The sequence below is a fragment of the Taudactylus pleione genome, unplaced genomic scaffold, assembly GCF_031769625.1.
Source record: "Taudactylus pleione unplaced genomic scaffold, aTauple2 ptg000647l, whole genome shotgun sequence".
Lineage (NCBI taxonomy): Eukaryota > Metazoa > Chordata > Amphibia > Anura > Myobatrachidae > Taudactylus > Taudactylus pleione.
Window position 1 is genome coordinate 1,358,575 of NW_028285049.1, and position 16,702 is coordinate 1,375,276.

The window sequence follows — 16,702 nt, forward strand, 5'->3', positions numbered from 1 at the left end:
CCCTATACAGGTGCTGGTGAACTTTGGTTGGAGTGCAGGGAACTTTAGCGTAATCGACGAGCCAGGTCAAAGCCTACCGAATGGAATGGTACCAGGGAGCAGACAGAAGCGGGTCACAGGGAGAAGCCGAGGTCAGAACCAGATATCTACACAGAGCCAGGGTCAAACAGAATCAGAGTCACGAACAAAGCCAAGGTCAGAACCGGTAATCAGGATATGCACAGAAACGCTGGAGTATGGTACTGGAGCCTATACTCTGGCACTGAAGTGCTCTCAGGAACTTCCTTAAATAGATCAGAGTTCAAATAGGCATCCCAATCAGCACTTCCTATTATGCGCCTGTCTCTTTAAATCTTTTAGCAGAGCGTCGTGCGTGCTCCTATGGACGCCGCAGCTGTCTGCATGGAGCCAGCGAGGAAGGAGGGAAGCAGCTGACAGCGGCCACCAGGGATCTTCTGCCCGCTGTCACACGCCAGCCAGGACCCCAGCGTCGCCGGTCCAGGTAGGAAGGACCTGGATTCTGCAGCACTGCGACATTAGCCCCCCTTCTACGGATGGGCACCGGACACCCCACAAACTGCTTGCCAGGGAACTTCCGATGAAACTTTCGGAGGAGTTGAGGTGCGTGAATATATGAAGCCTTAGCCCAACAACGTTCTTCCGGACCATATCCCTTCCAATCTACCAGAAGTTGCACTGAACCCCGGGACATTCTGGAGTCCAAAATCTGTTCAACTTCATACTCCTCTTGGTGATCTACTGGAATTGCGGAAGGAGGATTGCAATGTCTCGAATATCAATTGAACACCAGAGGTTTGAGGACAGAGATATGAAATACGTTGGAAATCTTGAGAGCACCAGGAAGTTTTAAACGAACAGTCACTGGATTGATTATCTGAAGAATCTGAAACGGTCCAATGAATCTGGGAGCAAATTTCATGGTGGGCACTTTCAATCGCAAGTGTTTAGTAGATAACCAACCTTTGTCACCCGGGTATAACACAGGACCCTTCCTTCTCTTCCTGTCTGCCACCTGTTTATACCTGGCAGAGGTTTTACATAATTTCCTCTTCACCTCTTTGAAAAATTTTGAGGAAGCGACTTACTGTGCCACCCACAGCTGGAAGGGATACTGACCGAAGAGCCGGCAAGTCAGGTACCACAGGATGTAACCCATATTGAATGAAGAACGGAGAGTACCCCGATGCCTCAGCCCATGGCAACAAAGAAACCCAATCATCTTGATTGGCTGAGACATACATCGGAGTGAATTTCTCTAGATCTTGGTTTACCCACTCCGTTTGACCGTTACACTGAGGATGGTATGTAGAAGAGATACTCAGGTTGATATCAAAACTCTTGCACAAGGATCTCCAAAATCTAGAAGTAAATTGCACTCCATGGTCTGAGACAATGTCTTTGGGAAAACCATGTAGCTTGAAGATTTCTTTTATAAATATATTGGCCAATTTAGGAGCCGATGGTAACCCTTTAATGGCGCAAAATGAGCAACTTTGGAGAAACTGTCCACCACTACCCAGATTGTATTGAACTCCTGGCAGGAAGGTATGTCCGTTATGAAGTCAATAGAAATGTGAGACCAAGGACGATCAGGTACCAAAAGAGGACATAAGGAACCCTAGGGAAGTTGAAGAAGCACCTTGCGTTGAGCACAGGTGACACAGGCTGCCACAAAGTCTTTGACATCATGACGTACCGTCGGCCACCAGTACTTCCTGAGGACCAACTCCAATGTCTTTCCTACTCCTGCATGACCAGAGAAACGTGAAGAATGAGCCCACTGAAGAAATTTGGTTCACAGTTCAGGTGCTATAAACATTTTCCCCTGTGGAATCTTGACCTTAGAAACTGCAACAAAACACACAGAGTTCAGAATAGGCTTGTCCTCTTGTACTTCATTCTCTTCGGCAGAACTCAATGCTCAAGACAGAGTGTCAGCCTTCACGTTTCTACAATCTGGACGATAGGTAATAATCAGATTAAAACAATCGAAAAACAGTGACCATCTGGATTGACGGTAATTGAGACAATGAGCGATTTTGAGATAGGTGAGATTCTTGTCATCAGGAAAAACCGTGACCAGAAATTTTGACCCTTTCAGCAGATATATCCACTCTTGCAAAGCCAGTTTGATGGCTAACAACTCCTCTTCCCCGATTGCATAGTTCCTCTCCGAGGCTGAGAATTTATGGGAAAAGAAACCACAAGAGTACCATTTGCCCATTTCATCTTTTTGGGACAAGACCGCCCCAACACCAATTGTAGAAGCGTCCACTTCTAGGAAGAATGGTTGGTCACAATTGGGTTGTCTTAGAATGGGAGCCAAAGTGAAACATTGCTTTAATTTGACAAACATTTCCTCTGCGTTCTGTGGCCCTTCTTGGTGAGTGCAGTGATAGGCCCTGCAATGGATGAATAGTTCCTGATAAACTGACGGCAGAAATTGCAGAAGCCAAGGAAACGTTGTATTGCCTTTAGTCCTGTCGGACGAGGCCAGCTAATGATGGTGGAAATTTTCTCTGGGTCCATTTGGAGTCTTAAACCTGATATTATATACCCCAAGCACTTTAACTCTTTTTGGTCAAAGGAGCATTTTTTCCAATTTGCAGTAGAGCTGATTATTCCGAAGCCATGATAAAACTTCACAGACGTGCTTGCAATGACTTGCCAAATCTTTGGAAAATATCAAGATATCATAAAGATAAACAACTGCATACTGGTGCAATAGATCTCGAAAAATATGGTTCATGTATTTCTGAAAAACTGCAGGTGCATTACTTAAACCAAAAGGCATGACCAGGCAGGGCCATAGCTAGGGGTGTGCGGTCGGTGTGGCCGCACAGAGCGCAGGCCTCTGTGTGCGGCACTGTCGACATCCCACGGCCCCTGCTTCTGACTGGCACCTACGGATTATTCTTGAATCTCCTTTCCTTTTCCACAACTGGCAAACGTGATTTCCCGATCTGCATTGGTTCCTCAGGAGACTCTGCCGGGGCCGTGAAACGGGGTGCAAGCTTGAAGCTGAAGCGCCGGTATTGCTTCTGCTATCAGGTTCTCTCTCTGTGGTGCCGGTCGATGCGGATGCATAGAGAGATTAAATCATCCAAAGATGTAGGCAATTCTCTGGATGCTAAGACATCTTTAATTTGCTCAGAAAGTCCTTGCATAAAAGCCGCAACCAGAGCTTCATTGTTCCATCCTAATTCGGAAGCAAGGGTTCGGAATTGTACTGCGTATTGTCCTGCAGTCTGGTTTCCCTGTTTTAATTGCCGAGTTCATCGAATACTTTTCTGAAGGCTTCTAGAAATTTAGTGCTGTCATTACCCACAGGATCATTCCTCTCCTACAGTGGAGACGCCCAGGCGAGGGCCTGTCTGGACAGCAAGGAAATAACGTAGGTCACCTTAGTTCTCTCTGAAGCGAAATTTGCAGCTTGAATTTCAAATTGGATTGAGCACTGATTTAAGAAACCTCGACAAGTCTTGGGCTCACCATCATATTTGGAGGGATTCAGAATTCACAATGGTGTGGATGCCCCTGCCGCAGGAATGGACCCTGTAGACGGTGCTGTTGACTGTACAGGAGGAGGATGCAAACTGCTCACTTGTTGCATTAACGTTTGGAGGCATTGCATGATTTGGGTTTGATCCTGTTCTTGTTTTTCCACACACCCGAGCAAATTTTCCAGTAAGTCACATGGCGAGGAATTACCAGCAGCATCTATATTTGGGCCAGAGTATTCTGTCACAAACTCTTGGACGGGTTGTGGATGCGGCCTGTATTCAGTAAATTGGCTTGGCCTATGCCCGAAGCGCGGAGTATAATGTGCCGGTGGTGTTCACCAGGGACCCTCGCAAGAAGGTGTGGACTTGGCTGTGTCCGACACACAGGTCGCGGCCTCGGGTTAGGTTTCCCTATACAGGTGCTGGTGAACTTTGGTTGGAGAGCAGGGAACTTTAGCGTAGTCGACGAGCCGGGTCAAAGCCAACCGAACGAAACGGTACCGGGGAGCAGGCAGAAGCTGGTCACAGGGAGAAGCCGATGTCAGAACCAGATATCTACACAGAGCCAGGGGTCAAACAGAATCAGAGTCACGAACAAAGCCAAGGTCAGAACCGGTAATCAGGATATGCACAGGAACGCTGCAGTATGGTAATGGAGCCTATACTCTGGCACTGGAGTACTCCCAGGAACTTCCTTAAATTGGTCAGAGTTCAAACTGGCCCCCAATCAGCTCTTCCTATTATGTGCCTGTCTCTTTAAATTTTTTAGCAGAGCATCGCATGTGCTCCTATGGACTTCACAGCCGCTTGCACATAGCAGGCGGGGAAGGAGGTAAACAGCTGACAGTGGGCGGTGATCTTCCTCCCGCTGTCACACGCCAGCCTGGATCCCAGCATCGCCGGACCAGGTAGGAATAACCTGGATTTGGCAGCGCTGCAACGGTATGTGGAGGTGTAAATGATGTGGGACAGGTATGTGAAGGTGTAAATGATGTGGGACAGGTATGTGGAGGTGTGAATGATGTAGGACAGGTATGTGGAGGTGTAAATGATGTGGGACAGGTATGTGGAGGTGTAAATGATGTGGGACAGGTATGTGGAGGTGTAAATGATGTGGGACAAGTATGTGGAGGTGTAAATGATGTGGGACAGGTATGGTGAGATGTGAATGATGTGGGACAGGTATGGTGAGGAGTAATTGATGAGGGACAGGTATGGTGAGGTGTAAATGAAGTGGGACAGGTATGTGGAGGTGTAAATGATTTGGGACAGGTATGTGGGGATGTAAATGATGTGGGACAGGTATGTGGAGGTGTAAATGATGTGGGACAGGTATGTGGAGGTGTAAATGATGTGGGACAGGTATGTGGAGGTGTAAATGATGTGGGACAGGTATGTGGAGGTGTAAATGATGTGGGACAGGTATGTGGAGGTGTAAATGATGTGGGACAGGTATGTGGAGGTGTAAATGATGTGGGACAGGTATGTGGAGGTGTAAATGATGTGGGACAGGGATGTGGAGGTGTAAACGATGTGGGACAGGGATGTGGAGGTGTAAATGATGTGGGACAGGGATGTGGAGGTGGAAATGATGTGGGACAGGGATGTGGAGGTGGAAATGATGTGGGACAGGGATGTGGAGGTGTAAATGATGTGGGACAGGTATGTGTAAATGATGTAGGACAGGTATGTGGAGGTGTAAATGATGTGGGACAGGGATGTGGAGGTGTAACTGATGTGGGACAGGGAAGTGGAGGTGTAAATGATTAGGGACAGGTATGTGGAGGTGTAAATGATGTGGGACAGGTATGTGGAGGTGTAAATGATTTGGGACAGGTATGTGGAGGTGTAAATGATGTGAGACAGGTATGGTGAGATGTGAATGATGTGGGACAGGTATGGTGAGGTGTAAATGATGTGGGACAGGTATGTGGAGGTGTAAATGATGTGGGACAGGTATGTGGAGGTGTAAATGATGTGGGACAGGTATGTGGAGGTGTAAATGATGTGGGACAGGTATGTGGAGGTGTAAATGATGTGGGACAGGTATGTGTAAATGATGTAGGACAGGTATGTGGAGGTGTAAATGATGTGGGACAGGGATGTGAAGGTGTAACTGATGTGAGACAGGTATGTGGAGGTGTAAATGATGTGGGACAGGTATGTGGAGGTATAAATGATGTGGGACAGGGATGTGGAAATGATGTGGGACAGGTATGTGGAGGTGTAAATGATGTGGGACAGGTATGTGGAGGTGTAAATTATGTGGGACAGGGATGTGGAAATGATGTGGGACAGATATGTGGAGGTGTAAATGATGTGGGACAGGTATGTGGAGGTGTAAATGATGTGGGACAGGTATGTGGAGGTGTAAATGATGTGGGACAGGTATGTGGAAATTATGTGAGACAGGTATGTGGAGGTGTAAATAATTAGGGACAGGTATGTGGAGGTGTAAATGGTGTATGACAGGTATGTGGAGGTGTAAATGATGTGGGACAGGTATGTGGAGGTGTAAATGATGTGGGACAGGTATGTGTGGAGGTGTAAATGATGTGGGACAGTTATGTGGAGGTGTAAATGATGTGGGACAAGTATGTGAAGGTGTAAATGATGTGGGACAGGGATGTGGAGGTGTAAATGATGTGGGACAGGTATGTGGAGGTGTAAATGATGTGGGACAGGGATGTGGAGGTGTAAATGATGTGGGAGAGGTATGTGGAGGTGTAAATGATGTGGGACAGGTATGTGAAAATTATGTGGGACAGGTATGTGGAGGTGTAAATGATGTGGGACAGGTATGTGGAGGTGTAAATGATGTGGGACAGGTATGTGTGGAGGTGTAAATGATGTGGCACAGATATGTGGAGGTGTAAATGAAGTGGGAGAGGGATGTGTAAATGATGTGGGACAGGTATGTGGAGGTGTAAATGATGTGGGACAGGGATGTGGATGTGTAAATGATGTGGGACAGATATGTGGAGGTGTAAATGATGTGGGACAGGTATGTGGAGGTGTAAATGATGTGGGACAGGTATGTGTAAATGATGTAGGACAGGTATGTGGAGGTGTAAATGATGTGGGACAGGGATGTGTAAATGATGTAGGACAGGTATGTGGAGGTGTAACTGATGTGGGACAGGGAAGTGGAGGTGTAAATGATTTGGGACAGGTATGTGGAGGTGTAAATGATGTGGGACAGGTATGTGGAGATGTAAATGATGTGGGACAGGGATGTGGAGGTGTAACTGACGTGGGACAGGGAAGTGGAGGTGTAAATGATTTGGGACAGGTATGTGGAGGTGTAAATGATGTGGGACAGGTATGTGGAGGTGTAAATGATTTGGGACAGGTATGTGGAGGTGTAAATGATGTGAGACAGGTAAGTGGAGGTGTAAATGATGTGGGACAGGTATGTGGAGGTGTAAATGATGTGGGACAGGGATGAGTAAATGATGTGGGATAGGTATGTGGAGATGTAAATTATGTGGGACAGGGATGTGGAAATGATGTGGGACAGGTATGTGGAGGTGTAACAGATTTGGGACAGGTATGTGGAGGTGTAAATGATGTGGGACAGGTATGTGGAGGTGTAGATGATGTGGGACAGGGATGTGTAAATGATGTGGGACAGGTATGTGGAGGTGTAACTGATGTGGGACAGGGAAGTGGAGGTGTAAATTATTTGGGACAGGTATGTGGAGGTGTAAATGATGTGGGACAGGTATGTTGGAGGTGTAAATGATGTGGGACAGGTATGTGGAGATGTAAATGATGTGGGACAGGGATGTGGAGGTGTAATTGATGTGGGACAGGGAAGTGGAGGTGTAAATGATTTGGGACAGGTATGTGGAGGTGTAAATGATGTGGGACAGGTATGTGGAGGTGTAAATGATTTGGGACAGGTATGTGAAGGTGTAAATGATGTGAGACAGGTATGTGGAGGTGTAAATGATGTGGGACAGGTATGTGGAGATGTAAATGATGTGGGACAGGTATGTGGAGGTGTAAATGATGTGGGAGAGGTATGTGGAGGTGTAAATAATTAGGGACTGGTATGTGGAGGTGTAAATGGTGTATGACAGGTATGTGGAGGTGTAAATGATGTGGGACAGGTATGTGTGGAGGTGTAAATGATGTAGGACAGGTATGTGGAGATGTAAATGATGTGGGACCGGGATGTGGAGGTGTAAATGATGTGGGACAGGTATGTGGAGGTGTAAATGATGTGGGACAGGGATGTGGAGGTGTAAATGATGTGGGACAGGTATGTGGAGGTGTAAATTATTTGGGACAGGGATGTGGAAATGATGTGGGACAGATATGTGGAGGTGTAAATGATGTGGGACAGGTATGTGGAGGTGTAAATGATGTGGGACAGGTATGTGGAGGTGTAAATGATGTGGGACAGGTATGTGGAAATTATGTGAGACAGGTATGTGGAGGTGTAAATAATTAGGGACAGGTATGTGGAGATGTAAATGGTGTATGACAGGTATGTGGAGGTGTAAATGATGTGGGACAGGTATGTGGAGGTGTAAATGATGTGGGACAGGTATGTGTGGAGGTGTAAATGATGTGGGACAGTTATGTGGAGGTGTAAATGATGTGGGACAAGTATGTGAAGGTGTAAATGATGTGGGACAGGGATGTGGAGGTGTAAATGATGTGGGACAGGTATGTGGAGGTGTAAATGATGTGGGACAGGGATGTGGAGGTGTAAATGATGTGGGAGAGGTATGTGGAGGTGTAAATGATGTGGGACAGGTATGTGAAAATTATGTGGGACAGGTATGTGGAGGTGTAAATGATGTGGGACAGGTATGTGGAGGTGTAAATGATGTGGGACAGGTATGTGTGGAGGTGTAAATGATGTGGCACAGATATGTGGAGGTGTAAATGAAGTGGGAGAGGGATGTGTAAATGATGTGGGACAGGTATGTGGAGGTGTAAATGATGTGGGACAGGGATGTGGATGTGTAAATGATGTGGGACAGATATGTGGAGGTGTAAATGATGTGGGACAGGTATGTGGAGGTGTAAATGATGTGGGACAGGTATGTGTAAATGATGTAGGACAGGTATGTGGAGGTGTAAATGATGTGGGACAGGGATGTGTAAATGATGTAGGACAGGTATGTGGAGGTGTAACTGATGTGGGACAGGGAAGTGGAGGTGTAAATGATTTGGGACAGGTATGTGGAGGTGTAAATGATGTGGGACAGGTATGTGGAGATGTAAATGATGTGGGACAGGGATGTGGAGGTGTAACTGACGTGGGACAGGGAAGTGGAGGTGTAAATGATTTGGGACAGGTATGTGGAGGTGTAAATGATGTGGGACAGGTATGTGGAGGTGTAAATGATTTGGGACAGGTATGTGGAGGTGTAAATGATGTGAGACAGGTATGTGGAGGTGTAAATGATTTGGGACAGGTATGTGGAGGTGTAAATGATGTGGGACAGGGATGAGTAAATGATGTGGGATAGGTATGTGGAGATGTAAATTATGTGGGACAGGGATGTGGAAATGATGTGGGACAGGTATGTGGAGGTGTAACAGATTTGGGACAGGTATGTGGAGGTGTAAATGATGTGGGACAGGTATGTGGAGGTGTAGATGATGTGGGACAGGGATGTGTAAATGATGTGGGACAGGTATGTGGAGGTGTAACTGATGTGGGACAGGGAAGTGGAGGTGTAAATTATTTGGGACAGGTATGTGGAGGTGTAAATGATGTGGGACAGGTATGTTGGAGGTGTAAATGATGTGGGACAGGTATGTGGAGATGTAAATGATGTGGGACAGGGATGTGGAGGTGTAATTGATGTGGGACAGGGAAGTGGAGGTGTAAATGATTTGGGACAGGTATGTGGAGGTGTAAATGATGTGGGACAGGTATGTGGAGGTGTAAATGATTTGGGACAGGTATGTGAAGGTGTAAATGATGTGAGACAGGTATGTGGAGGTGTAAATGATGTGGGACAGGTATGTGGAGATGTAAATGATGTGGGACAGGTATGTGGAGGTGTAAATGATGTGGGAGAGGTATGTGGAGGTGTAAATAATTAGGGACTGGTATGTGGAGGTGTAAATGGTGTATGACAGGTATGTGGAGGTGTAAATGATGTGGGACAGGTATGTGTGGAGGTGTAAATGATGTAGGACAGGTATGTGGAGATGTAAATGATGTGGGACAGGTATGTGTGGAGGTGTAAATGATGTGGGACAGTTATGTGGAGGTGTAAATGATGTGGGACAAGTATGTGAAGGTGTAAATGATGTGGGACAGGGATGTGGAGGTGTAAATGATGTGGGACAGGTATGTGGAGGTGTAAATGATGTGGGACAGGGATGTGGAGGTGTAAATGATGTGGGAGAGGTATGTGGAGGTGTAAATGATGTGGGACAGGTATGTGAAAATTATGTGGGACAGGTATGTGGAGGTGTAAATGATGTGGGACAGGTATGTGGAGGTGTAAATGATGTGGGACAGGTATGTGTGGAGGTGTAAATGATGTGGCACAGATATGTGGAGGTGTAAATGAAGTGGGAGAGGGATGTGTAAATGATGTGGGACAGGTATGTGGAGGTGTAAATGATGTGGGACAGGGATGTGGATGTGTAAATGATGTGGGACAGATATGTGGAGGTGTAAATGATGTGGGACAGGTATGTGGAGGTGTAAATGATGTGGGACAGGTATGTGTAAATGATGTAGGACAGGTATGTGGAGGTGTAAATGATGTGGGACAGGGATGTGTAAATGATGTAGGACAGGTATGTGGAGGTGTAACTGATGTGGGACAGGGAAGTGGAGGTGTAAATGATTTGGGACAGGTATGTGGAGGTGTAAATGATGTGGGACAGGTATGTGGAGATGTAAATGATGTGGGACAGGGATGTGGAGGTGTAACTGACGTGGGACAGGGAAGTGGAGGTGTAAATGATTTGGGACAGGTATGTGGAGGTGTAAATGATGTGGGACAGGTATGTGGAGGTGTAAATGATTTGGGACAGGTATGTGGAGGTGTAAATGATGTGAGACAGGTATGTGGAGGTGTAAATGATTTGGGACAGGTATGTGGAGGTGTAAATGATGTGGGACAGGGATGAGTAAATGATGTGGGATAGGTATGTGGAGATGTAAATTATGTGGGACAGGGATGTGGAAATGATGTGGGACAGGTATGTGGAGGTGTAACAGATTTGGGACAGGTATGTGGAGGTGTAAATGATGTGGGACAGGTATGTGGAGGTGTAGATGATGTGGGACAGGGATGTGTAAATGATGTGGGACAGGTATGTGGAGGTGTAACTGATGTGGGACAGGGAAGTGGAGGTGTAAATTATTTGGGACAGGTATGTGGAGGTGTAAATGATGTGGGACAGGTATGTTGGAGGTGTAAATGATGTGGGACAGGTATGTGGAGATGTAAATGATGTGGGACAGGGATGTGGAGGTGTAATTGATGTGGGACAGGGAAGTGGAGGTGTAAATGATTTGGGACAGGTATGTGGAGGTGTAAATGATGTGGGACAGGTATGTGGAGGTGTAAATGATTTGGGACAGGTATGTGAAGGTGTAAATGATGTGAGACAGGTATGTGGAGGTGTAAATGATGTGGGACAGGTATGTGGAGATGTAAATGATGTGGGACAGGTATGTGGAGGTGTAAATGATGTGGGAGAGGTATGTGGAGGTGTAAATAATTAGGGACTGGTATGTGGAGGTGTAAATGGTGTATGACAGGTATGTGGAGGTGTAAATGATGTGGGACAGGTATGTGTGGAGGTGTAAATGATGTAGGACAGGTATGTGGAGATGTAAATGATGTGGGACCGGGATGTGGAGGTGTAAATGATGTGGGACAGGTATGTGGAGGTGTAAATGATGTGGGACAGGGATGTGGAGGTGTAAATGATGTGGGAGAGGTATGTGGAGGTGTAAATGATGTGGGACAGGTATGTGAAAATTATGTGGGACAGGTATGTGGAGGTGTAAATGATGTGGGACAGGGATGTGGAAATGATGTGTGACAGGTATGTGGAGGTGAAATTGATTTGGGACATGTATGTGGAGGAGTAAATGATGTGGGACAGGTATGTGGAGGTGTAAATGATGTGGGACAGGTTTGTGTGGAGGTGTAAATGATGTGGCACAGATATGTGGAGGTGTAAATGATGTGGGAGAGGGATGTGTAAATGATGTGGGAGAGGGATGTGGAGGTGTAAATGATGTGGGACAGGGATGTGTAAATGATATAGGACTGGTATGTGGAGGTGTAAATGATGTGAGACAGGTATGTGGAGGTGTAAATGATGTGGGACAGGTATGTGGAGGTGTAAATGATTTGGGACAGGGATGTGTAAATGATGTGGGATAGGTATGTGGAGATGTAAATTATGTGGGACAGGGATGTGGAAATGATGTGGGACAGGTATGTGGAGGTGTAAAAGATTTGGGACAGGTATGTGGAGGTGTAAATGATGTGGGACAGGTATGTGGAGGTGTAAATGATGTGGGACAGGGATGTGTAAATGATGTAGGACAGGTATGTGGAGGTGTAACTGATGTGGGACAGGGAAGTGGAGGTGTAAATGATTTGGGACAGGTATGTGGAGGTGTAAATGATGTGGGACAGGTATGTGGAGGTGTAAATGATGTGGGACAGGTATGTGAAGGTGTAAATGATGTGAGACAGGTATGTGGAGGTGTAAATGATGTGGCACTGGTATGTGGAGGTGTAAATGATGTGGGACAGGGATGTGGAAATGATGTGGGACAGGTATGTGGAGGTGTAAAAGATTTGGGACAGGTATGTGGAGGTGTAAATGATGTGGGACAGGTATGTGGAGGTGTAAATGATGTGGGACAGGTATGTGGAAATGATGTGGGACAGGTATGTGGAGGTGTAAATAATTAGGGACAGGTATGTGGAGGTGTAAATGGTGTATGACAGGTATGTGGAGGTGTAAATGATGTGGGACAGGTATGGTGAGGTGTAAATGATGTGGGACAGGTATGTGGAGGTGTAAATGATGTAGGACAGGTATGCGGAGGTTTAAATGATGTGCGACAGGGATGTGGAGGTGTAAGTGATGTGGGACAGGTATGTGGAGGTGTAAATGATGTGGGACAGGGATGTGGAGGTGTAAATGATGTGGGAGAGGTATGTGGAGGTGTAAATGATGTGGGACAGGTATGTGAAAATTATGTGGGACAGGCATGTGGAGGTGTAAATGATGTGGGACAGGGATGTGGAAATGATGTGTGACAGGTATGTGGAGGTGAAATTGATTTGGGACATGTATGTTGAGGAGTAAATGATGTGGGACAGGTATGTGGAGGTGTAAATGATGTGGGTCAGGTATGTGTGGAGGTGTAAATGATGTGGCACAGATATGTGGAGGTGTAAATGATGTGGGAGAGGGATGTGTAAATGATGTGGGACAGGGATGTGGAGGTGTAAATGATGTGGGACAGGTATGTGGAGGAGTAAATGATGTGGGACAGGTATGTGGAGGTGTAAATGATGTGGGACAGGGATGTGTAAATTATGTAGGACTGGTATGTGGAGGTGTAAATGATGTGGGACAGGGATGTGGAGGTGTAACTGATGTGGGACAGGGAAGTGGAGGTGTAAATGATTTGGGACAGGTATGTGGAGGTATAAATGATGTGGGACAGGTATGTGGAGGTGTAAATGATTTGGGACAGGTATGTGGAGGTGTAAATGATGTGAGACAGGTATGTGGAGGTGTAAATGATGTGGGACAGGTATGTGGAGGTTTAAATTATGTGGGACAGGGATGTGTAAATTATGTGGGACAGGTATGTGGAGGTGTAAATGATGTGGGATAGGTATGTGGAGGTGTAAATGATGTGGGACAGGGATGTGGAAATGATGTGGGACAGGTATGTGGAGGTGTAAATGATTTGGGACAGGTATGTGGAGGTGTAAATGATGTGAGACAGGTATGTGGAGGTGTAAATGATGTGGGACAGGTATGTGGAGGTTTAAATTATGTGGGACAGGGATGTGTAAATTATGTGGGACAGGTATGTGGAGGTGTAAATGATGTGGGATAGGTATGTGGAGGTGTAAATGATGTGGGACAGGGATGTGGAAATGATGTGGGACAGGTATGTGGAGGTGTTAATGATTTGGGACAGGTATGTGGAGGTGTAAATGATGTGGGACAGGTATGTGGAGGTGTAAATGATTTGGGACAGGTATGTGGAGGTGTAAATGATGTGAGACAGGTATGTGGAGGTGTAAATGATGTGGGACAGGTATGTGGAGGTATAAATGATGTGGGACAGGGATGTGTAAATGATGTGGGACAGGTATGTGGAGGTGTAAATGATGTGGGATAGGTATGTGGAGGTGTAAATGATGTGGGACAGGGATGTGGAAATTATGTGGGACAGGTATGTGGAGGTGTAAAAGATTTGGGACAGGTATGTGGAGGTGTAAATGATGTGAGACAGGTATGTGGAGGTGTAAATGATGTGGGACAGGGATGTGGAAATGATGTGGGACAGGTATGTGGAGGTGTAAATAATTAGGGACAGGTATGTGGAGGTGTAAATGGTGTATGACAGGTATGTGGAGGTGTAAATGATGTGGGACAGGTATGTGTGAAAGTGTAAGTGATGTGGGGCAGGTATGTGGAGGTGTAAATGATGTGGGACAGGGATGTGGAGGTGTAAATGATGTGGGACAGGTATGTGGAGGTGTAAATATGTGAGACAGGTATGTGGAGGTGTAAATGATTTTTGACAGGTATGTGGAGATGTTGCTGTGGCGGGATAGGGGTTTTAGAACTTGCAGATGAAAGGTAAAGGTATATGGGCCTGATTCAGAGCCGGTCGCTATTTGCGGTCGCTCGTCCAGAAAATAGGGGTGGCTATTCAAATGAACCGTTCGCTGTTTGCGGTCTGTTCACGCCTCTAGGTCTGAACGAGCGAACAAAACTTGCGGTCGTTTTTTGGGAAACTACGCCCCCTGTCCGCTCGCATCCTACGTCATGTCCGCTATTTATTAGATTAATCGAGTACATCGAACAGGGTATGAACTGCTCGCTATTCTTGTGGTTGGTTTTTGCTACCACAATTTTGCGAGCAGTTCTGGCTATAAAATAACCCAGTGACGTGGTCAATGACGCTGCTGTTTTAAATATGCACACCCATAAAACGCCCGTTTTGACCTTTAAGCACGCCTGCGTTCGGATCTCCACTCCCCGTTTTCAAGCACCTTCCCCTGTTACCACCCACATACGCCTCATCCTGTCACTCAAATTAGCAGGCATTCGCTATTTTGCGAGCACATGAATTTCGGCCGCACTGACTGGTTCGCGCATGCGTATATCGATCCGTACGCATGCGCAGTTGGGCAAACATCGCTCGGAGCGAACGAGCTGCCACTTACGAGTGGCTCTGAATCAGGCCCTATATTCCAACGTTTTACAAACTATAGAAACACTGAAAAACTACTCTGCAGACATTTTTCTGTGCCCCAAATTGCTGGAAAGACTTTATTTTGCTGAAAATCACTTGCTCGCTATCATTTTTCAACCATTAATAAAAAGTGCAAAAATTGGCGATTTGACACCGTTTTCCCTTATAGTCACTAACAGCCTTCTATATGGTGCTGCTGTTTCAGGGCCTGATTCAGAGATGTACGCTAACCCGATGGTTAGCGCACATCTCCGATGGTGGGAGGACTGATCATGCGCAGGAGATGTACTGCTCATTTGCAGTCCTCTGGCAGCGTTCAAGGAAACATGGGCGTGTCGCCCCCGCTTTCCGGTAGGGGACGATGGTAGCGATTGTTCCACTGGTGACCCCAGGCTGTGACCTGAGTCACAGCACTGGGATCACGCAAATGCAGCAAGGAGGTGTGTGATACCTCCTTCTGCATTTGCATTTTAAATGGACGGAATTGCACAGCCGCTTGTGTGCGGCTGTGCGATTCCGCCCATCTTTGAATCAAGCCCTCAGTTTCCTCTTTTTTGGGATCCCGGGTGGTCTCCCCAATTCTCTCAGGTCGCATTTTGTAAAATAGTTGTGCAAACTTCCCACGACTACCGTTTCTAATTGGATCTCGCGTTTCTCGGGTGCGCACATTCGTGCGATGTATGCGAGTTTCATGAAACAAACTTTCTTGAGCTGTAACAAGAAAACATACTGAGAATAGACCTAGAATGCATAACAAGAACAGCAGATCGGTAGTTACTCATACTTATATTAGAATATTGATACAAAAAATTGCTATGAACACTCGGAAAGGTGATACCGTGCAGTTGTTACCATCTAGAAATATTTCACATTAATTTTAACATAATGAAATAGGTTTCAATAAAACATAATACTATTTCAACTTCAGGAAAGTTTTAGATGGTCCAGGGAATTGGAAAATCAGCTTTCCAACAAACTAAGGTTTGAGTAAGAACTTTATTGAGGGCTCCTTGGTGTGAATAGAGAGAGAGAGGGCCTATATTCATTTTGTCCAATCTAGGGTCTTTGGACTTCCAGTACAGCAGATTAGCAGTGCACCTATAAGCTGCTCATACAAGGAGTGTCAGTCTGCGGAGTCTCTTCCACTACCATAGGAAGGAATCTGGAAGCCTATACATGGAGATAACTACTTATGTTCTCAAGCGTGACAAACTTACCTTCAACCCATTACGTTTGTGAGTTGGACACCAAGTGACACCAAATTTGCAGCCATAAAATTTCATGAAAATGTTAAAGGATCAGCCACCCATCTTTTATATGGTCTTGGAAAAAGACTGTGTTGGCGTGCCCTAAGGTGGAAAAGCTGGGTAAGGCCATAGTACATGCTACAGCTGTACAGTAAGGAGGCCATCGTGGAGTGTTTGAGGCATCAGCTCCAAAAACACGAAGCCCTATAAGAAGTGGTGCAGCAGCTGGAAGCTACTCCTTTTGTGCACAGTATAACTCTGATATTGAGGCTTAATTAGAAACTTTCAGAAGAACAGATCTGCTGGTCTAAACAACAATGGGCAGGTCTTGTGCCACCCTTCCTTTCTGGAGAACAACAGAAACTTGTTTTGACTTGAGCCTTACTGATGCCATGGACTGTGACAAAATAAAAGCTGACATTTTTAATTCTTTTGGGTGTAACTCTGTTTAATCAAGCGCACCCTGC

At 46.0% G+C, this 16,702-nt stretch overlaps 1 pseudogene; it reads right to left on the minus strand.

The window, feature by feature from the left end:
- Positions 1 to 1,942: 1,942 nt before the first annotated feature.
- LOC148478878 (complement component C9-like) overlaps positions 1,943 to 16,702 on the minus strand; it is a 75,864-nt pseudogene continuing 61,104 nt past the window's right edge.